Source organism: Bos mutus, chromosome 27 (genome assembly GCF_027580195.1).
Source record: "Bos mutus isolate GX-2022 chromosome 27, NWIPB_WYAK_1.1, whole genome shotgun sequence".
NCBI classification, from domain to species: Eukaryota; Metazoa; Chordata; class Mammalia; order Artiodactyla; family Bovidae; genus Bos; species Bos mutus.
This window is the reverse complement of record NC_091643.1, coordinates 22,382,404-22,406,944: the sequence shown is the minus strand read 5'-3', so window position 1 is coordinate 22,406,944 and position 24,541 is coordinate 22,382,404. Positions and strand designations below refer to the sequence as shown.

At 41.3% G+C, this 24,541-nt stretch overlaps 1 pseudogene; it reads right to left on the bottom strand.

The window, feature by feature from the left end:
• Positions 1-248: 248 nt before the first annotated feature.
• Positions 249-15,145, bottom strand: LOC138985953 (craniofacial development protein 2-like; annotated as a pseudogene).
• Between the last annotated feature and the right edge of the window lie 9,396 nt (positions 15,146-24,541).

Here is a 24,541-nt window from a genome sequence, read left to right as displayed (position 1 = left end):
GTTTTGCATGGAAAAGCAAGACTTCCACCCTTGGCGGGCAACAGTGAGACACTCTAACTTTCCTTCCACAGCTTGGTATCAGAAGAGGCTGACTGGAGAACTGAGCTTTCCATCCCTGACAGATCTCGTGCCATGCTGCAGTGGAGACCAGGACAGAGTCTGGATCGCCACTTCTCTGCAACAAGGTACCTCCACTTCCTCACCGAGGGTGTGTGAGAACAAGAACAATGCAGTCAAGGCCCTTAGCACTACTCAGTGATAACGAGTCCATTTCCTCCAAGGAACTGGCAGCGGGGGCCCCGATGAAGCCCGGTGACGAGATCTTCTCCTGCTTCCAGCCAGGTCCCAGCTGAAGTTGAAGGGGGAGCTGGAACTCTGAGCCCTTCCAGTAGTAACAAAGAGCCCCCGTTCATCCCAATGGGAAACCAGGCCATGTGAAGAACCTGCACTTCGGTTCGTCTGAAGGTAACAAGACAACACCCCCACACTCTTCTCCCACTGAAGTGGCCATTGGAGGAAGCTTGATAAACACAAAATTTAAATAATCATCAGATTTTAGCTTGAATGTCCAGGTTTCGGGGGAAAAGAAATCACTCACTTGTCACACAAAGAATGAGAATAAGCAAATAATTTGACTCCAACACCAGGATTATATGGATGTTCTTTTCTACAGGAACCATACAGATGCTTCAGCGAGTAATTACACAATGCTTACATTTGCTTTCCTAAGGAAATAAAAGAAATAAGAATCAATGGAAATTTTACCACCCCAAAATATCCATTCATCTCTAGATGATAAAGTGTGATTATCTCTATTAATCAGGATATTGTTCAGTCTTTAAGAAGAAGGATGTCCTGCCATTTGTGACAATGTGGATGAACCTGGAGGGCATTATGCTAAATGAAGTGAGAGGCACCGTGAGAACTGCCTCCCTCTCTCAGCTGAACCCGGACAGACCAATGTAGAAGGCGGGTGAGAGGGGCTGCTGCTGGGCAATGTGAGCAGTTGCACTTTGCAGTAAGTGCTGCAGAGCTACTGCCCAGCACGGCGCCTGTGCCTGTGTACTATGTTAGACATCCAAAGTTTCCTAAAGAAGATTTCAGGTACTCTTAGCATACACACAGAAAATGTTAACTATGTGAGGTGATGTATGTTAGTTTGCCTAACTGGTAATTATTCCACAAGGTATAGACATAAATCAAAATCTGACACTTGTATACCTTAAATATATACCTTTTTGTCAGTTATACCTCAATAAAGAAAGGGGAGGGAGAGGTAGGTTTCCTCCGTGTTGTAAATGGCATGGCTCATTAATACCAACTTTTGGGCAGTTATCCATAACATTTATGTCCCTGAAGCTTTCTCCTGCCCCAATAAATGGTTAAGGCAAGCAAATTAAGCACTTAGAGAGAACAACAGTTTATATGTTTTGTAGGCTAAGATTCATGAGTTTTTAAAATGTTGTCTAAGTTACTCTATATTTATTCTAATGTTGTCTCTACAGATATCCTCCTACCCCACCCAAACTCTGACATGCGCATTGAAAAGCTCAGTTTATGTATTTGTCACCACTCCCAACTTACCTGAGTGTTGTTTTCACTTAAACATCTATGTGGCTGAGGGTTCAAACCGACTCATGCTATATAAATTCTCTTGTATAAAGACCGTCTCCATCCTTGGACACAAGTCTAGAAGTTTTACACCTGTCCCAAGGAACTGTTAAATGATTTTGTATTTTGGAATAGAGAACAGTTTGTTAAACTGGGAATATAACACAGAAATGATTACATCAAATTACCTTCAGCTCAAAGAAAAATATATGGACTCCATTTTCTCAGATCAGGATTCCCTTGGGTTTGTTTGCTCTGAAGTCCTGAAAAGAAACGAGAACTTCTCTGATGCTGTCATAGATTTTCACACTGGCAGTCATATGTCTTTAATAAGTCTGAATTATCATTAGATAAAATTCTCCCCTTTGAAGGGTCAGTTTGGGGGACCCCTAAAAGTTACACGTTTACTCACAAACCAGTTTCTTAACTGCAGTCATGCGACCACAGCGACCCTATTCACTATCCTGGCTCCCGCGTGCACAGCCCAGAGAGTCGCTTGTAGCATCTACAGCATTGCTCCTGCCCGGGGTGAGAATGCTGATGTTTATGTGACTGTCAGAGCTTAACCGTAAAGCTGAAGAACATTCTTTGTCTACAAGGGTATACTGTCAAGCATTCTGTCATCTTACACTTACCACATAAGTCGCCAACTCTTCAGTCCGAACAGTGAGTTAAAAAATTGTCTCATATTTCACTTGGTTGGCTATATCTAAAGTGAAAGTGAAGTCACTCAGTCGTGTCCGACTCTTTGTGACCCTATGGACTGTAGCCTACCAGGCTTCTCCGTCCATGGGATTTTCCAGGCAAGAGTACTGGAGTGGGTTGCCATTTCCTTCTCCATGGCTATATCTAAACTAGCTTTTAAATCTGTCTATATACAAAAAAGAAAAAAATCTAAAATTGGAAAAGTCAAAACTTTCTTTTCAGATTCTTAACAGTCCATTCAGAGAAAAAGGTATTTGTGAGCTGTAAGTTCTAAAACAGGCCACTACATAGACCACATGTAGATTTCGACTGTTTTTTCCCTAAGGGAGTAGAGGAATTTATAATACGTATCTAAGGTGGTGGTTGTGTTTCTGTTAAATAATAACAAACATCATTAATATAACCCTATCATCCACATTTGACAATTATTCTAATAATTAAAGTTTCAAGTTGTATTCTAGCAATGTGTACAGCTAATCCCTAGCTATCCAAGGACCAAAATCCGAGAATGTATAAGAACCTTGTATAAAATGGCATTTTTTTGTTGTTGTTTTGTTACTAAGCCATGTCTCTTTTGTGACCCCATGAACAGTAGCCTGCCAGGCTTCTCTGTCCATGGGATTTCTCAGGCAAGAATACTGGCGTGGATTGCCATTCCTTTCTCCAAAGGATTTTCCCAACCCAGGGATCGAACTGGCATCTCCTGTATTCCAGGGGAATATACCGAGTCACAAGGGAAGTCCTAAAGTGGCACAGGATTTACATATACTCTACACCCATCCTCCAGTGTACTTTAAATCATCTCTAAATTACCAGTAATACCTAATAAAATGTAAATGCTACTTAAAAAGTCATTGTAATATAAATACAATGTAAAAAAGTTGTTACAATGCAAATTCAAATTTGCCTTTTGGAAATTTCTGGAATTTCGATCCACAGTTGGCTGAACCTACAGAAGCAGAACCTGAGGATACAGAAAGCCTTTATGTCTATCAACTAAGAAAACAGTAGTGGGAAGGATACAGTGACAGCTCTGTCCTGTCTGACTAATTAAAGAAACTTTCATACCAAACTCTGGGTAGCCTCATCTTAATCTTTTGTTAACAATCTGCTCATTGGGCTTGTGGTTGGAAAGAAACTATTTAAAAGGTAATGAGATTTCAAAGGTAATGAGCCAGGGTTTGAAAGGAGGGAGGGTGGAAAGGGGGTGCAGAGAAGGAAACTGAAGGAAGAGGGTGGAGAGATTCATGGAAAGGAGAGATGCTGTGGTGGGGTGGGAAGCCTGTGAAGATGAGGCAGAGTCAGAGGGAAACAGTTGGAAAAAGAAAGGCTGTGAAAAGGGGTCAGATCCCCCTGCACTCACCCTCCTCACCACAGGCAGATCAATCTTTTTAAACCAAGGCTTTGAGGATGTTCCTTCTCAACTCAAAACCCTCCCTGGCTTCAACCTTTTAATCAATAAAGTACTATCTACTCTTAAAAAAAAAAAAAAAAATAATGAGAAAAACATATCCAATACTCTGACAGGCTGTTTTTAAAGATATTTTAAATGAAAGTAATAGGAAAACAATTATGTACATTCTGTAGTCTGATTTGCATGTTAACTCCTTTAAAGTACCATTATCTCAAATATCAGAAACTGCTATATATTTCAAGGCTTACTGGCAGGTTTTTGAGTTTCATTTTATTTTTGTGTTTGTACTCCAAAAACTTTCAACTGGGAATTTAACAGTGCTTTTTTAATAAATATTTCAGGATGCACTCACTTTTCAAAGATTCTTAGGTCTTAGCTGTGAGAAGAAACGTACCTTGGAGGCATACCTTGGAGATATTATGGGTTTTGGTTCCAGACTACCACAATAAAGCAAGAATATCACAATATAAAATTAAGTATACATTTTTCCTTGGTTTCCCAGTATATATAAAAATTATGCTTACACTATACACTATTCTGAAGTCTATTAAGTGTAAAATAACACTATGCCTAAAAGAACAATGTACATACCTTCATTTTAAAATGCATTACTGCTAAAAAATACTAACCATCATCTGAGTCTTCAGCAAGTCATCATCTTGCTGACAGAGGGTCTGGCTTCGATTGTTGATGGCTGCAGACTGACTTGGGCTGGTGGTTGCTGGAAGCAGGGATGAAGTGAAGTCGCTCAGTCGTGCCTGACTCTCTGTGACCCCATGGACTATAGCGGGTTGCCATTTCCTTCTCCAGGGGATCTTCCCTACCCAGGGATCGAACCCGGGTCTCCTGCATTGTAGACAGATGCTTTTACCCTCTGAGCCACCAGGGAAGACTTGCTAAAGCAGCGATGGCTACGGCAATTTCTTAAAATAAGACCAGGAAGTTTGTCACACTGATTGACGTTTCCTCTCGTGAACAATGAAAATAAATATAGTTTCCCAAGTATGTATACATTATTCTCTTTTACATAATATTACTATTTATGTGTTATGTGTGTATATAGTATATATAAAATTATATATCTATGAATCAAATATTTTTTTGCTTAAGGAGTTGCCAATTCTGAGTAAAAAGGGTAGCAAAAACATCATTTTAATGGATGTTAGCCTTTTGGAACTAAAAATGCACTCATATCTAAATCAAGTCACAATTTTCTATGGGAACTTTGAAAGTGGAAAGTAATTGCTTTGAATTACATGTACCCATAGAAGACAGGCAGTATGCTTGGAGCCTTTATAATGGCACATTGTGGCTGCGTGAAAATGTTGGTTGAATAGGCAAAGTAAAAATGTATTAAAATGGATAAATATTTATGTTAGACATTTCTCCATTGCAAGCAACAGACCTAAGTAATAAACTGTATGCTTACATGAGCTACAGAATGGTGGCAATCTGTGGAACATACACCTAAAACCAGAATATGTCCAAGCTAGGAAGGCTTCAGTCAAGTCTGAATATCTTCAGAGACTGCAATGCATTCAGCTTCTCTGTCTTCTATATCTGCTTCATGCTAAGACTGAAAACCCTCTTGTCATAGAATGGTTGCCAGCAGCTTCCAAAGCAACAGACATCCTCATTTAATTCCGGCTAAGGAAATGATTCTCTCCAAACACCACCTGCTGAAAAATGCTTGTTCCCAAGATGCCTGTTGTGAGAATATATACTTGTATCTCATTGACATTAATGGAATCATGAATCCATCTCCAAACAAAAAACCATCAACACCTTGAAGGGATATATGTGCTGACTACATTGGAAGAAAGATCTGAGGACAAGTTCAGCTTCCACAGAGTTACACAGACTGCATGGGGAAGGGATGAATGCCTGAAAAGTGATACAAATGGATAATGGAAAACCCAAACTATTAAGTGACTTTTCCTATATATTTTTGGAAATATTAGTATATCCTACAATTCATGAAGGAGAATTTATTTAGACTCATAATGTTCTGCATTATGAGTCTAAATAAAAATAATAGAGAAATACTGTAAATGTGCTCATTTCAAATAGTGAAAATATATACCAGAGCAGAAGGAATGTGTGTTGCCCATTAAATAACTAGTGCCTTACCTTAACATTCTAGAATGCTGTTGGAAAATCATACCAGTAGGAGAAAATGCACTAGAAAACTGTTGGTATATGTTTGAAGGAATAAATTCATCATATAAGGTTTTAATGTAACTAAAGATTTTCCTAAGCTAATCCAAGGGATCCACAAGAAGCCTGAAATTTTATGTTCAGCAGAACTGTTTACAACCAGAAATTAAGCTCATTTTAGTATAAGGAGCTTTGCATATAAGCTGATTTTAGGGACTGCTGAAATTCAAAATGTAAATGGCTTTAATCTAACGGTGTTCCTGCTTTGTAACAAATGCAGTCCAGCCTGTATCTTAGTTTCCATTATTATTTTTTTTTTTTCCAATTCACTTTGTTAAGACCCCAAGTAGCCAAAATGTTGGACCACACACATTTCTCAACTGTTTGGCTCACAGAGGTAATTTTAATTCCTTTATAGCTGGAAAATCTGTCTGGATGGGGAGATGCTTCTAATTAAAAAAAGAAAAGAGCTGTCTCTCAGTACACACACATGGCTGGTGGCTACATATTTCCAATCAGAATGCAGGTATATGAATCGGTCTGTTTTGTTAGGATTCTAAGAATTATTCTAAGAAGATATTTTGAGAATTTCTAAATTTCTTCAAGGATTTTCATTTGTCTTTTAGACACCTAAATCAGTATTTTCTCTTCTTTTATTTCTATGTCTGATGCTGCCAACAAATAAAATAATAAATCCTTTCCAATTACTCAGTGCCTTATGTGTGCCAGAAACTGTGCCAGGAACATTATCTATTTATCTCTAATAATAACAGTTTTTGTTCATGTTAGATATTATGGCCCCCATTTTCATTATGGAGAAACTGAGACTGAGGGAAAGTTTTTTTAATTACCTAGTCAATAAAGCTAAGAAGACATAAAACCTGCATTTGATCTCAGAATATGAATTTACTTTCTGGGCATAAAAATGCCACTTTAACCTTTCAACCTGATTACATTTTTCCTTTTTCACCTTCATATTCTTAGGTCAAAATGAAGCATTTATGTTGGGCTTCTCTGGTGGCTCAGAAGGTAAAGAATCCACCTGCAATGCAGAAGACCTCTGTTCCATTTCTTTGTGGAGAAGATCCCCTGGAGAAGGAAATGGCAACCCACTCCAGTATTCTTGCCTGGAGAATTTCACGGACAGAGGAGCCTGAAGGGCTACAGTCATGGGATCGCAAAGAGTCAGACACGACTAAGCGACTAACAACACCTCCATATTCTAAAGTATCTCCACTGGCTACATAATCCTGAGAAAGTGAGGATTACGAGGGACCAACACTTTCACTTGTGAAGAATTCATGTTAAGTTAGGAATGCCTCGTGCATGTTAGTATTGTTTTAGACATGCAGATCATTAGTATCTTATACAGAAAAATAAGAAAGAGGAAAATGGTCATCTGCCCTCTGACTTGGAAGACGCTTAGGGATTAGTGAAGACTCACTTTCTTAGCTTGACAAGAACCGAGTCAATAACTAACGTTTAACACGACTGCAGCTACACAAAGAGGAAGGAACCCATTAAGGGCTTAGAAGAAACATTAGGATGTCAGGACTAGCTCTAACTTCTCTCCTTTGGGCTGGTACCTGGGCTGCCTATTTTGTGTCTGCCCCACCAAATCCACCCTCTAGACTTTCTCCTCCTGGATCACTGGAAGCTGACCTATGTGAATTGTATCTTCCTGCTGTTACCTTTGGGGCTTCTGTAAAGCTGATGAGTTCTGGCAGAAAATGAAAGGAGAGAAAGAAATTGAGATCATTTTTATTTTACAGATGCCCCTGCTTCAGGGTCACTGTCAGACAGCTGCATTAATCGGATGGAGAGACCAGATTGTGTGAGACGATCCTTACGATGCAAGTACCCACCGTGGGTCTAGAACACTGCTTTCCTGCTTGCCATTTTAATTAGAGATTTTAGGAGGCTACCCACTTTTGCTGGTTTCAGGGTTCTGCAGTATCCTTTGATGGTTTCTGTACACTCTGCCCACACTTTAGTACAACATTCATTTATTAAACTTCCTTAGTTACTCACTGTGAATGTTCCATCTTTTTCCAGCTGGGACATTGACTAGAAAGAGTGAAAGGCTTTCGGAGTAGCTTTAGGAAACTGGGTTTTCCACTGTTCAGGGCTGTAGAATCATATCCAAATAAGACTCTAAGACTGAGTTTATATGAGATATCTGAGAAATAAACTCTTTGCTGGGGTAATGGACCAATGGTAGCTCTGCAGCATGTGGTGGCCTCATGGTACTCAAATTATCCCCACTGGTAGCATGGGATGAGGGATGCGCAGACGGAGGCCAACTGGCTAACGTACTTGGTGACTGTGGCAACAATCACCATTATAAAGATGCTGAGTCAGTTGGCTTTCTCTAACTAGCCTAGAAACCACAAATAGTGCAAGGGGCAAACTGACAGTCTTTGAATGCCCAGTTAAGAACAAACTGAGAAAACAAATCAGAAAATCGTGAGGGCCATTTTGAAGCGGCTCTCATCTCCTATAGCTGCAGCAAACACACACTAAAAGCTCCTCATTTACAACACCATTTAAATATCAAATGTTAGAAAAATATATGATACTTTAATGTTACTACTGAGAAAGAAGGTAAATCCCGAGACATGAGGTGGGGCATCTGAGCAGAAACAATCAGTGCTAAAAATCTTTGAACAGCTAAACTGCCCTGAATCTACCTTATCAGCAAAGATATCCCCTTTTCATTCTGTAACCACACAACCTACACACATATACAGAAGGAACCAGCCTCTGCAGAGAAAAAATTCTGATGGTCCTCCTCTCCTGTATACAGGTCAGGAAGCAACAGTCAGAACTGGACATGGAACAACAGACTGGTTCCAAATAGGAAAAGGAGTATGTCAAGGCTGTATATTGTCACCCTGCTTATTTAAATTCTATGCAGAGTACATCATGAGAAACGCTGGGCTGGAGGAAGCATAAGCTGGAATCAAGATTGCTGGGAGAAGTATCAAGAACCTCAGATATGCAGATGACACAACCCTTATGGCAGAAAGTGAAGAACTAAAGAGCCTCTTGATGAAAGTGAAAGAAGAGTGGAAAAAGTTGGCTTAAAGCTCAACATTCAGAAAACTAAGACCATGGCATCTGGTCCCATCACTTCATAGCAGATAGATAGGGAAACAGTGGAAACGGTGGCTGACTTTATTTTTCTGGGCTCCAAAATCACCGCAGATGGTGATTGCAGCCATGAAATTAAAAGACGGTTACTCCTTGGAAGGAAACTTATGACCAACCTAGACAGCATATAAAAAAGCAGAGACATCACTTTGTCAACAAAGGTCTAGTCAAGGCTATGGTTTTTCCAGTGGTCATGTATGGATGTGAGAGTTGAACTATAAAGAAAGCTGAGCGCCCAAGAATTGATGCTTTTGAACTGTGGTATTAGAGAAGACTCTTGAGAGTCCCTTGGACTGCGAGGAGATCCAACCAGTCCATCCTAAAGGAGATCAGTCCTGGGTGTTCATTGGAAGGACTGATGCTGAAACTCCAATACTTTGGCCACCTGATGCGAAGAGCTGACTCACTGGAAAAGACCCTGATGCTGGGAAGGATTGAGGACAGGAGGAGAAGGGGACAACAGAGGATGAGATGGTTGGATGGCATCACCATCTTAATGGACATGGGTTTGGGTGAACTCCAGGAGTTGGTGATGGACAGGGAGGCCTGGTGTGCTGCAGTTCATGGGGTCGCAAAGAGTTGGACACGACTGAGCGACTGAACTGTCCTGTTACTTTGATATCTGGGGTCTTGCAGACCCTGAAGGGACTGCCCTCTTGGGACTAGCCAGTTCTTAGAAATAGTAACAACTCAAATAGGAATGTGTTTTCAAGTACAAACCAACTAATCTGAAGCCCGCACCACTAACCATCTCCTTTACTGAGCTCTCACACTCTGAACCTCTACCTCTTCCCTAAGTGAGACAGGTCTGGGTCCAGGACCCTCGGCTACAGTACTGTTATGCCTGCACCTGGACACACCTCTCCTCAAACTACAAAAATACAGAGAAACAGTAAAAGATGAAGAATAAGTGTGTGTATGTGCAGTTGAGGCAAATTCTGGACAGAGATGCAGAAAGACCAAATTACCCCAACTATCACTTGTGAAGAGCTGAGAGCAAAAGCTGGGTACTGCACATGCCCCCTGCACACACCACCATTGGGGGTGGGCAAACCACCTAAGCCACCCCTCCTGCCTGACCCCTGGATATACCCCTATCCTCACCCCATAAAAGGAACCAGCTTACCCTGCCTCAGGGAGCCAGTGAGCAAAGGAACCTTGTTTGTTATTGCCCCTGTTGCTGGAGCAAGGGCCCCAGTGAAGCCTTGCCCCAGTTTCTTCTCTGGCCTCAGATCGATTTCTGGTGATTAAGGAGGCCCAGAACCCTGGTGGGCAACATACTCCAGGTCCAGGTACCAGACAACTAGAAGCAGTTTATGTGCCCCAGAGCCCGCTGAAATTATTCACACACCCAATCCTAAACCTGTTCATCCTTCCTTACCCACTTCCTTCACGCCTAGAAACCACCGTGATGGCTCTGGCCCACAGTTCTCTCCCCCTCTGCCTCCCAACCAAGCCTGCTGCTGCCCCATATGGTGTGAGGCAGGCCCCTCCTCTTGGAACTATGAGTAATAAACTATCTTTTCAATGCAATCATTGCCGATCTCTTGGACATACCATGCCTCAAATTTTCTATTAATACACTATATGCTAAAATGGTTATCATGCTGTTTCCTCGTAAGAGGCCGCTGAGTCATCTCAGGCAGTATCCACCTCACCTTTTCAGGTCGATGAAAGGTAGGGACTCACAGGCTAGACTGGGAAGTTCATGCCATGCCTCAAAAAGAGGTGGTCTACACCCTAAATATGTTACAGGAAGTCACTAATTTCTGTTGGCAATAGTTTGAAAGATATTTTATGAGTGGACCCTATAGATATTAAGCTGGAAAGGATAAGATATGAACACTGATTGGGATGAATCTGTTGATGGATTTAGAGTACTGAATTGAGTGCCTGGGAATGGTGTTAGTAGGAGATCTTTAAACTCCCAAATACTCTGAACCTACCTTGCCACCTTCTCTTAATATCTTGGCTAACTTACAGTTGAACCCAACAGTAGCCTTCAGTTACTAGGGATCAAATACCAGAACTTTACTGGTTTAGACTGAATGTTAGATTGACTATGTTATGTATAAACTGCCCTATACCTATAAAAGTCTTCTCTACAATGGCCAAAAATGTTTTCATTCATTAAACTGTTAAAAACCCGTATTGGTGAGGGGCACCCGCATGTAAAGCTCTGTAGTGATTGTTGCCAATAAGACAGAGCTGACAATAAGGGATTCTGCAATAAAACTGGACTTCATCATCTCAATGGGGTAGCAGGATCCTAGAGATGCACAGATCAGGTGGCAATGTTGATTTGTCATAGATCATATGAGTGCATCGAGAATAATTAACTCTGTTGGGTGACAGTCTTATTTTTGAGAGACAGAGATCTGTGTCAGTGGTTAACCGATTATGAAGTTAACAGAAATGTTAACTTCATGGCCAGTAAAACAGACTGGTGGCCTAGAAATGTTTAATGTATTAAAGTGGGAAATGCTAGGGCTAGTGGAGAAACCTGATTCTAGAGTAGTAGGGAGTTTATGGCAGACACATCTTGTGATTACTCTCCCAATGTCTGACCATTTGGTGGGGAGTGATAGTAACAGGCAGAATCCTTACACAGGTTCTATGATGGTTATGACAGAAAAGGCCAAGTGGAAGCCCATGGATCTACCCACTCCTGCCAAGAGGCTAAATAAAAGCACGTAGGGATGGCAATTCTCACCATGTAGGAACAGCAATCCTCACCACATGGGGATAGCAATCCTCATCAACTGCCTGTGAGCCAGTGGAAAAAGGACATTCATGAAGAAAACTTACAGATGATCACAAAATTAATCGGTGGCACTGATAAGCACAGTTAAGTTGCTGAAGTTAGTGTCTTTACTATGGTCAGTCGACACTGTCTCTTGTTTTCAGGCATTTCCTTTTCCCATTCCTATTAAAAGATAAACCTGAAGTACTTTTACCTTTAGCAGCAAAGATATCAGTATACCCTTACTCTTCTGACTTAGGGCTATCATAATAAAGCTGAAAGATCTATTACCCATTTTCATTTCATAACTGTTATTCTACATTGATGACAGCATTTCAATTGAATCTGATTATGAGAAATAATAAACCTTCAAAATGCTACAGTAGGGAATTCCCTGGTGGTCCAGTGGTTAGGACTCCACACTTCCACTACTGAGGGTGTGGGTTCAATCCCTGGTCAGGGAACTAATATTTTGCAAGCTGCACAGTGAGGCCAAAATATTTTTTAAAATGTTACAGCAAGATATATCTAAATCTTGCAAAATTTCAGAGATATACTATCTCAGGGAAGTTTCCATGGTGTTTCCTTAGTGTAAGAATCTCAATATATCCACTTTAAAGTCACTGCACCATGTACTGTCCACCATGAAGGAAAAAGCTCAATGGCTGCTGAGACTCTTGATTTTGAGACATTTATGTGTGCTTCTCTGACCCATGACTGGATAACCCATAAACCTGCCAGTTTTGAATACAATCTAGAAAAAGACAAGACTGTGCAGTGGGGACAAGATGCCTGGAGACTGAGATTCCATCAGCAGAGCCTATAGTATGTACAGTGGTTGTGTTAGATAGAGATGCTCTAAGGAGCTGCTGGAAAGCCTCATCTCTGATCCTGGAGAATCAGGACAGACCCCTATGGTCTGAGAGTTAAGTCCTGGCCCTTTCAGTCACTAAACTCTCGTCCATTCGAAAAGCATCCTGGTACTGGTCCCCTGTTGAAACAAGATATTTGACCATGGGATAACAAGTAATCACCCATGCCCACCTGCACACGGTCAACACGCAGCTAGCTGATCTACTGGATCATAAAACTGGGTGAGTGCAGTAGTATGCCACTGTGTAATTGAAAAGGAACTTATGAAACTGGACCTGAACGGGTCTGGAATGTACAAACAAGCTGCAGAAGGAGCAGCACGTTTTTGCCTGCTTTATCCCTTCTCTATCTTAAACTACATCCATGATGTATGTGACCATATATAGTTAACATCCAAACAAGGACACTTTTAAGAGCTAAAAGCAGCACTATTAATAATTAAGGTGGGGCACTGGGTGTAAGTCAGGAGTGTCCTGGGCAAACTAGGATCTTTTAACACCCTATCTATAATCATCTGACAATGAAACCAATGTATGGATTTGCTTAGAATAATATGTATCATATTCAAGAAACAGTCAGAATTCGACAGTTGCAACATTACGAATGTCCTTAAGAGGCCACAGGGCAGGGATGTCCCTCTGGTCAGCAGACTTGGGGTGAGAGGGGACATTTGGTCATACACAAAGAGACAGCCTGGGATACAGATCTGTGCTGGTTCATGGGCAAAAACTCATGGGTCAGTTGGCTAATGAGGGATTTGGAAAGAACAAAATTGGAAGATTAGCAACAAGAACTCTGGGGCTGAGATGTGGACCTCTTGAAACAAGCAAAGTGTATAAAAATAGTTTTGACTCTCTGCCAGTGGACTGCACGATGAATGAGCTCTCACAAATGATTTGGAGCCTGTGAACTACCCCGTGACTGTCAGCCATCTAGGCCTTCTCAGTGGGCCTGTTTATTATACAAAGTGGATACTGACAGTGGGATGAGGGCTGTGTATGGACTGGACAGGAGCTACCTTTCTTTCCCAGGCTGTTTTGGCTACTGCTACTATGCTCAGCCTGCCAAAAGTAAATGCCAATGCTTCACTCCCAATTCTATTTCATTCCCTGGGGGAACTAACTAGCCAGCTGGTGACACATTGATTAGCTTAGATCCCTTACATCATGTATTAGATAGATTTTGTTACAGTAAAAATCAATCTCAACCTATCGGGCTTAAAATAGTTGTAATAACAGCAAAAACTCTTTCCTGTTTATACGACTTACGTTGACTGTGTGTCAGCTCCATTTGGCTTCTACCTCATTGTTCTAATCGGGGACCCGTGGTGAAGGAGCAACTCCAATATGAAATACCCTGCTATTGTGATAGAGCACAAAATCAGAAAAGGCTGAAACAAACCAATGATGTAATTCATTAGAAGTCTTTCTACTGTCTGTGTGCAAATGCTGTACATCACACCCACTCACTTTCTTTTGACCAAAACAATTAACACACCTAAGCTCAGTAAGGCCTCCTCAGATAGCCATTTTGCTTTTTTGCATTTCTTTTCCATGGAGATGGTCTTGATCCCTGTCTCCTGTACGATATGATGAAGCTCCGTCCATAGTTCATCAGGCACTCTATCAGATCTAGTCCCTTAAATCTATTTCTCAGTTCCACTGTATAATCATAAGAGATCTGATTTAGGTCATATCTGAATGGTCTAGTGGTTTTCCCCACTTAATTTGGCAATAAGGAGTTCATAATCTGAGCCACAGTCAGCTCCTGGTCTTGTTTTTGCTGACTGTATAGAGCTTCTCCATCTTTGGCTGCAAAGAATATAATCAATTTGATTTCAGTACTGACCATCTAGTGATGTCCATATGTAGAGTCTGCTCTTGTGTTGTTGGAAGAGGGTGTTTGCTATGACCAGTGCATTGTCTTGGCAAAACTCTATTAGCTTTTGTCTTGCTTCATTCCGTATTCCAAGGCCAAATTTGCCTGTTACTCCAGGCATTTCTTGACTTCCTACTTTTGCATTCCAGTCCCCTATAATGAAAAGGACATCTTTTTTTGGGTGTTAGTTCTAAAAGGTCTTGTAGGTCTTCATAGAACCATTCAACTTCAGCTTCTTCAGCATTACTGGTTGGGGCGTAGACTTGGATTACTGTGATATTGAATGGTTTGCCTTGGAAACGAACAGAGATCATTCTGTCGTTTTTGAGATTGCATCCAAGTACTGCACTATGGACTCTTTTGTTGACCATGATGGCTACTCCATTTCTTCTGAGGGATTCCTGTCCACAGTAGTAGATATAATGGTCATCTGAGTTAAATTCACCCATTCCAGTCCATTTTAGTTCCCTGATTCCTAGAATGTTGACGTTCACTCCTGCCATCTCCTGTTTGACCACTTCCAATTTGCCTTGATTCATGGACCTGACATTCCAGGTTCCTAAGCAATATTGCTATTTACAGCATCAGACCTTGCTTCTATCACCAGTCACATCCACAACTGGGTATTGTTTTTGCTTTGGCTCCATCCCTTCATTCTTTCTGGAGTTATTTCTCCACTGATTTCCAGTAGCATATTGGGCACCAACCCGAGGCCTTACAAATAGCTGTGAGAAGAAGAGAAGCGAAAAGCAAAGGAGAAAAGGAAAGATACAAGCATCTGAATGCAGAATTCCAAAGAAAAGCAGAGAGAGATAAGAAAGACTTCCTCAGCTATCAATGCAAAGAAATAGATGAAAACAACAAAATGGGAAAGACTAGAGATCTCTTCAAGAAAATTAGAGATACCAAGGGAACATTTCATGCAAAGATGGGCTCAATAAAGGACAGAAATGGTATGGACCTAACAGAAGCAGAAGATATTAAGAGGTGGCAAGAATACACAGAAGAACTGTACAAAACAGAGCTTTATAACCCAGATAATCACGATGGTGTGATCACTCACCTAGAGCCAGACATCCTGGAATGTGAAGTCAAGCGGGCCTTAGAAAGCATCACTACGAACAAAGCTAGTGGAGGTGATGGAATTCCAGTTGAGCTATTTCAAATCCTGGAAGATGATGCTGTGAAAGTGCTGCACTCAATATGCCAGCAACTTTGGAAAACTCATCAGTGGCCACAGGACTGGAAAAGGTCAGTTTTATTTCCAATCCCAAAGAAAGGCAATGCCAAAGAATGCTCAATTGCACTCATCTCACACGCTAGTAAAGTAATGCTCCAAATTTTCCAACCAGGCTTCAGCAGTACATAAACTGTGAACTTCCAGATGTTCAATCTGGTTTTAGAAAAGGCAGAGGAACCAGAGATCAAATTGCCAACATCCGCTGGATCATGGAAAAAGCAAGAGAGTTCCAGAAAACCATCTATTTCTGCTTTATTGACTCTGCCGAAGCCTTTGACTGTGTGGATCACAAGAAACTGTGGAAAATTCTGAAAGAGTTGGGAATACCAGACCACCTGACTTGCCTCTTGAGAAACCTATATGCAGGTCAGGAAGCAACAGTTAGAACTGAACATGGAACAACAGACTGGTTCCAAATAGGAAAAGGAGTACATCAAGGCTGTATATTGTCACCCTGCTTATTTAATTTATATGCAGAGTACATCATGAGAAACACTGGGCTGGAAGAAGCACAAGCTGGAATTAAGATTGCCGGGAAAAATATCAATAACCTCAGATATGCAGATGATACCACCCTTATGGCAGAAAGTGAAGAAGAACTAAAGAGTCTCTTGATGAAAGTGAAAGAGGAGAGTGAAAAAGTTAGCTTAAAGCTCAACATTCAGAAAACTAAGATCATGGTATCTGGTCCCATCATTTCATGGCAGATAGATGGGGAGACAGTGGAAACAGTGTCAGACTTTACTTATTTGGGCTCCAAAATCATGGCAGATGGTGATTGCAGCCATGAAATTAAAAGACGCTTACTCCTTGGAAGGAAAGTTATGACCAACCTAGATAGCATATTGAAAAGCAGAGATAATACTTTGCCAACAAAGGTCCATCTAGTCAAGGCTATGGTTTTTCCAGTGGTCATGTATGGATGTGAGAGTTGGATTGTGAAGAAAGCTGAGCCCCGAAGAATTGATGCTTTTGAACTGTGGTATTAGAGAAGACTCTTGAGAGTCCCTTGGACTGCAAGGAGATCCAACCAGTCCATCCTAAAGGAGATCAGTCCTGGGTGTTCATTGGAAGGACTGATGCTGAAGCTGAAACTCCAATACTTTTGGCCACCTCATGCAAAGAGTTGACTCATTGGAAAAGACCCTGATGCTGGGAGGGACTGGGGGCAGGAGAAGGTGATGACAGAGGATGAGATGGCTGGATGGCATCACCGACTCGATGGACATAAGCTTGAGTGAACTCTGGGAGTTGGTGATGGACAGGGAGGCCTGGCATGCTGCTGTTCATGGGGTCGCAGAGAGTCAGACACGACTGAGCGACTGAACTGAACTGAAGCTCAGTAATGGAAGCAGCAAAGTATGTGCCACAGACCCTTTACAAGGTGTATGGAAAAATCACAAAAGCAAAGAGCACTGCAATATAATCCTCTTATGAGGAAAAGAGTCGTATCTGTGACAATAATGCAAATTTCCACAAAATGAGAGGAAACTATTCCACCTCACTCTGTACAGACACACAGAAACAGACATATACTCCGAAGCATGTTTATTATTTCTATCCACAATTCTTTTTCTAGGACTACCGTATATGGAATTACAGAATGCCTTATCAATTGCCATGGTATTCCATTCAAAATACCCTTGATCAAGAAACATATGTTACAGCAATACAAAGATAGCACAGAGAATTCATAGGTCTTAGCACATCTTTCATCTCCATGTTTGACAGCATATTCAACAGTCCACAAGATTGGGATGTCAGTCAGAAAGATGTATTATCATACACCTTAAATCAGTGGGCAATATATGGAGCAATCTCTGCAACAGATGGGATGCATGTGTTTAAGAACCAAAGAGTAAAACCAGAAGTGATTTCTCTCACTATTAAAACCATAAACCTGTCTCCATTAGATGGGCTCTCATTAAGATTTCACTAAATTGGAAGGTAAGGGTCCACTTTGATAGTTTGTGTTCACTTATAGTTTCTGCGGGAGGATGATCAAGATTTAGTTTCTGTAGGAATGAACTGGGTGACTCTACCAGATAAATAATGCCATTCAGTGGGGTGTACTGAAAGGCTTTAAGAACACGTATATTATGATGGAAGAAGGCACCTGTAATTTCCAACTTAGACCTCATGACTGGTAATGAAATGAAGATAACAAGCATGTATGTTCATGATCATTGTTTCTTTTCTTTCCTATTTCTGACAGTAGCTAGTACATTACATTTCAAATAACTTTTAGAACTTTGTATGTTCTCTGTATTAGTTTTAAGTTGCTCAGTCTTGTCTGACTCTCTGCAACACCATGAACTGTATAGTCTGCCAGGCTCCTTTGTCCATGGGATTCTCCAGGCAAGAATACTGGAGTGGGTTGCCATTTCCTTCTCCAGGGGAATCTTCCTGACCCAGGGATCAAACCTAGGTCTCCTCCATTGCAGGCAGATTCTGTACTACCTGAGCTAGTAGGGAAACTCAGTTAGTGAGTCAGTTCAGTCGCTCATCCAAGTCCGACTCTTTGAGACCCCACGGACTGCAGTGTGCCAGGCCTCCCTGTCCATCACCAACTCCTGGAGTTTACTCAAACTCATGTTCATTGAGTTGGTGATGCCATCCAACCATCTCATCCTCTGTCATCCCCTTCACCTCTGCCTTCAATCTTTCCCAGCATCAGGGTCTTTTCCAATGAGTCAGTTCTTCACATCAGGTGGCCAAAGTATTGGAGCTTCAGCATCAGTCCTTCCAATGAATATTCAGGACTGATATCTGTTAGGATTGACTAGTTGGATCCCCTTGCAGTCCAAGGGAGTCTCAAGAGTCTTCTCCAGCACCACATTTCGAAAGCACCAATTCTTCAGCACTCAGCTTTCTTTAATAGTCCAACTCTCACATCCAAACATGACTACTGGAAAAACTATAGGTTTGACTAGATGGACCTTTCCTGGCAAAGTAATGTCTTTGTTTTTTTTAATATGCTGTCTAGGTTGGTCATAGCTTTTCTTCCAAGGAGCAAGCATCTTTTAATTTCGTGGCTGCAGTCACCATTTGCAGTGACTTTGGAGCCCCAAAAATAAAGTCTCTCACCGTTTCCATTGTTTATCCATCTATTTACCATGAAGTGATGGGACCAGTTGACATGATTTTAGTTTTCTGAATATTGAGTTTTAAGCCAACTTTTTCACTCTCTTCTTTCACTTTCATCAAGAGACTCTTTAGTTCTTCTTCACTTTATGCCATAAGGGTGGTGTCATCTGCATCTCTGAGGTTATTGATACTTCTCTCGGCAATCTTGATTCCAGCTTGTCCTTCATCCAGCCCGGCATTTCACATGATGTACTCTGCATATAAGTTAAGTAAGCAGGGTGACAATATACAGCCTTGATATACTCCTTCCCTGATTTGGAACCAATCCGTTGTTCCCTGTCGAGTACTAACTGTTGCTTCCTGACCTGCAGACAGATTTCTCGGGAGGCAGGTCAGGTGCTCTGGTATTCCCATCTCTTTAAGAATTTTCCATTGTTTGTTGTGATCTACACAGTCAAAGGCTTTGGTGTAGTCAATAAAGCAAAAGTAAATATTTTTCTGGAACTCTCTTGCTTTTTTAATGATCCAACAGATGTTGGAAAATTGGTCTCTGGTTCCTCTGCCTTTTCTAAATCCAGCTTGAACATCTGGAAGTTCACAGTTCACATATTGTTGAAGTCTGGCTTGGAGAATTTTGAGCATTACTTTGCTAGCATGTGAGATGAGTGCAATTGTGCGGTAGTTTGAACATTCTTTGGCATTGCCTTTCTTTGGGGTTGGAATGAAATCTGACCTTTTCCAGTCCTGTGGCCACTGCTGAGTTTTCCAAATTTGCTGGTACATTGAGCACAGCACTTTCACAACATCATCCTTTAGGATTTGAAATAGCTCAGCTGGAATCCCATCACTTCCACTAGCTTTGTTTGTAGTGAGGCTTCGTAAGGCCCACTTGACTTTCCATTTCAAAATGTCTGGCTCTAGATGAGTGATCACACCATCATGGTATTTGGGTCATGAAGCTCTTTTTTGTACAGTTCTTCTGTGTATTCTTGCCACCACGTCTTAATATCTCTTGCTTCTGTTAGGTCCATACCATTTCTGTCCTTTGTTGTGCCCATCTTTGCATGAAATGTTCCCTTGGTATCTCTAATTTTCTTGAAGAGATCTCCAGTCTTTCCCTATTGTTTTCCTCTATTTCTTTGCACTGATCACTGAGGAAGTCTTTCTTATCTCTCTCTGCTATTCTTTGGAACTCTGCATTCAAATGAGTATATCTTTCCTTTTCTCCTTTGCCTTTAGCTTCTCTTCTTTTCTCAGCTATTTGTAAGGCCTCCTTAGACAAGGGAAGCTCAGAAACATATTTTTTCCTCTGTAGATATGATTCGAGTGAATGCCAAGAGAAAATCAGAGATGAACTGTGCTAGATATCTTTCATTTGTCACTTCTAATATGTTCACTATTCCTTCAATCCTAGTCTGTGACAAACTAGAACAGTATGAACTGCACAACTGACATGTAAATAAATTTAAAAGAGTAAGCACAGAGAACGGATTCTTGTTATTGCATGTGAACACACACCATTGAGCATCCACCACAAAAGAAGTGTACAATAATTCAATACAGAAAATGCTCAGCTAACTAAAGTCGGGCGGCTTCTGTTGTCAGTCATAGCTCCTATGGGCAAACTGCTGATAAGCGGGTGGCTACGGCGCAGTGACACTGAGGGAGGCCAGGCCTGGGTTTGACAAAAGCAGTTCACTCACCAATGCAACACCAGCCACTGCCAAGTGTCCCAGCTTCTAGCAACTGGAATCCATTTTGCGACAATAAGACACACCAGTCTTGGGGACCAGTTGGACTGTTTGTCTTAACTAACCTTCCTCTTCTTTCCCCAAAGAATGAGACCAACCATCCTCCCTGAAGAGCTTTGCCCAGATGAGATGCACTCACTATATGAGAGGCAAAAGGGCTGGAAAGCAGTGGAAGGCACGGTGCACCTCTCTTAAGAACTAAACCAATTATTTCCTCAGCTGCTGGGAGGATCGACTGCTGATGGCAAACAGCGAACTCCCTCTCCCAGAATGAACTCAGCCAAGGGGTGCCCACTTGTCATGTATGTATCAGAGTGTAAAACCTGGAGCTGCTGACTCAAGTCAGAATGCCATCCTAATTTCACAGCTGCCCAGAGGAGCAGCTGTGGAGTCTTTTGCAACTACATTGCAATTCAATTGTTCCCTCTGCCCGGTCCTGATTCTTGCACTTTTGGTATATGTATAAAAATACTTTTGAGTAAACTCCTGCTCATAAGTCTTCTCAGAGTTTGCTTCCTAGAGAAATTACATTCATTCTAGAGCAGATATTGAAATTAATAAATGTTTATTCACCTGCCACAGGAACCAAAAAGGTCCGTTTTCATTCCAGCACAAAGAAGACCACCACCAAAGAATTTTAAACTACCACACACACATGCTCATTTCACATGCTAGCAAGGTAATGCTCAAAATCCTTCAAGCCAGGCTTCAACAGTACATGAACCGAGACATTCCAGATGTATGAGGTGGATTTAGAAAAGGCAGAGGAACCAGAGATCAAATGGCCAACATCCATTGGATCATAGAAAAGTGAGAGAGTTCCAGAAAAAAACATCTGCTTCACTGACTAAGCCTTTGTCTGTGTGGATCACAACAAACTGGAACATTCTCAAAGAGATAAGAATATGAGACAACTTACCTGCCTCCTGAGAAACCTGTATGCAGGTCAAGAAGCAAGAGTTAAAACCAGACATGGAACAACAAACCAGTTCAAAACTAGGAAACCTGAACATCAAAGCTGTATATTGTCACCCTGTTTATTTAACTTACATGCAGAGTATATCATGCGAGATTTGGGGCTGGATCAATCACGAGTTGGAATCAAGACTGCTGGGAGAAATATAAACAGCCTGAGATATGCACATGATACCACTCTAATGGCAGAAAGCAAAGAAGACTAAAGATCCTCTTGATGAAGGTGAAAGAGGACAGTGAAAAAGCTGGCTTAAAACTCAACATTCAAAAAGATCACGGCAACTGATCCCATCACTTTATGGCAAATGGATGGGAAAACAGTGGAAACAGTGACAGAATTTATTTTCTTTGGCTCCAAAATCACTGTGGATGGTGACTGCAGCCATGAAATTAAAAGATGCTTGCTCCTTGGAAGAAAAGCTATGACAAAACAAGATAGTGTATAAAAAATCAGAGACATTACTTTGCCAACAGAGGTCCGTCTAGTCAAAGCTATAGTTTTTCCTGTAGTCATGTAAAGATGTGAAAGTTGGACCATAAAGAAGGCTGAGAGGCAAAGAATTGGTGCTTTCGAATTGTGGTGCTGGAGAAGACTCTGGAGAGTCACATGGACTGCAAGGAGATCAAACCAATCAATTCTAAAGGAAATCAACCCTGAATATTCATTGGAAGGACAGATGTTGAGGCTGAAGCTCCAAGGCTTTGGCCACCTGAGGCAAAGAGCCAATTCACTGGATAACACCCTAATGCTGGGGAAGATTGAGGGCAGGAGAAGAAGGGGTGGGACAGAAGATGAGATGGTTGGATAGCATTAACCACCAATGGACGTCAGTTTGAACAAACTCAGGGAGACAGTGAAGGACAGGGAAGCCTGTCATGCTGCAGTCCATGGGGTCACCAAAGTCAGACATGACTTAGCAACTGAACAACAAATTCACTACTAAGGTGTTCTTTTTCAGACTTCACTAGTGCCACAGTGTATAAGAACCTGCTTGCCAATGCAGAGGACATGGGTTTGACCCCTAGTCTGGGAAGATCCCATATGCCACTGAGCAAACTGAGCCAGTCTGTCCCATCTACTGAACCTGTGCTCTAGAGCCCTCTTGCTGCAACTCCTGAAGCCTGTGCCCCCAAAATAAAGCTGCCACAATGAGAAGCCGCACACGCAACCAAGAGTAGCGAGTCCCCCACCTGCCACAACTGGAGAAAGCCCACATAAACCAGCACAGACCCAGAGCAGCCAAAAATAACTGCTTTTAAAAAGAGGAGCTTTCTCTTATTCTAAGTGAATTCCACTGATAAGCTTTAATTAATACTGAAGCATCTTTACATTGCTGGGATAAATCATTCTTTGGTTGATTTCTGAGAATATTTTGTTATATTCAATTAGCTATCATTTTATTCAGAATTTTTGTTTCCACATGTATCCAATACCTATAAACTTTTTTTTCCTTATCTCTGAAAAGTTTTGCTATATTTTATCTTGATGTTGAGGAAACTTTAAAGTTATATCACCCAATAGAGGACCTTCCGGAGAAGGCAATGACACCCCACTCCAGTACTCTTGCCTGGAAAATCCCATGGACAGAAGAGCTTGGTGGGCTACAGTCCATGGGGTTGCTGAGTTGGACACGACTGAGCGACTTCACTTTTACTTTTCACCTTCATGCATTGGAAAAGGAAATGGCAACCCACTCCAGTGTTCTTGCCTGGAGAATCCCAGGGACGGCGGAGCCTGGTGGGCTGCCATCTATGGGGTCGCACAGAGTCGGACACGACTGAAGTGACTTAGCAGCAGCAGAGAACCTTCTTCACTTAATGTGGTATAAATTCAATATGTCATTTTAACCTAAAAATTAATATTCTTGCATTCTGGGGTAGAATCTATACTTTTTTGTAATTTCCTCCTCTAATTTTTTTCTTTCTGAAAGTCACAGTAGTTAGCTGTTGGCCTTCTTAGATTGTTCCTTATTTTTCTTTTGTTCCTCTTCTATTTTATATCTCTTTGTCTTTTCATCATTTTTGCAAGGGAAGTTTGGTGATAGTAAAGTAAGAGTTTTGATTCATAGAAAAACTTTTAATAAATTTTAATATGTAGTTGGGCTTTAGAAAAAAGTGTTAGTATTCCCAAATATTAAGTTTCCAATTTTAAGAGATGTTTAGATAATTTTTGATGCACTGGTTGTCATTTTAATAACACAGATAAGGATGGAAAAATAAGGATGCCAAACTAATAAAATCAACTCTTCAGCTTTCCATTTTTTAATTTCCAAGTTATATACTTAAGTTCTATCCTAAATGTCATTATTTTTATTATGAAACATAGCATACATACAGACTTCCCAGGTAGCGCAGTGGTAAAGAATCTGCCTGCCAATGCAGTAGGCACAAGAGATGCAAGTTTGATCCCAGAGTCAAGAAGACCCCATGGAGGAGAGCATGACAGCCCATTCTAGTATTCTTACCTGGAAAATTCTATGGACAGAGGAGACTGGTGAGCTACAGTCCATGGGGTCCCAAAGAATTGGGCATGACTGAGTGCACACACACACACAATATACATACAACACAGTGTAAGAAGTACATGTGCATTCTAAAGAACAATTAATGAAAAGAACAGATGGTGGAATAGAAGGATGAGTACTCATCTTCTCATGCAAAAATACCAAAGTCGCACCTAGCTGCTGAACAACCATCAACATGAGAATGTGGGATATCACCAAAGAAAGATACCTCACTCCATAGGCAAAGGAGAAGCCCCAACAAGACGGTAGGAGGGGTGCAATCACATTTCAAATCAAATCTCATACCCGCCAGAGATGCTTGGAGGGCACAAACAAAACCTTGTATGCACCAGGATCCACGTAAAGGAGCTGTGACCCCACAAGAGACTGAGCCAGACCTGCTTTAAGTCTTTGAGTGTCTCCTGAGGAGGCATAGGTCAGCAATGGCCT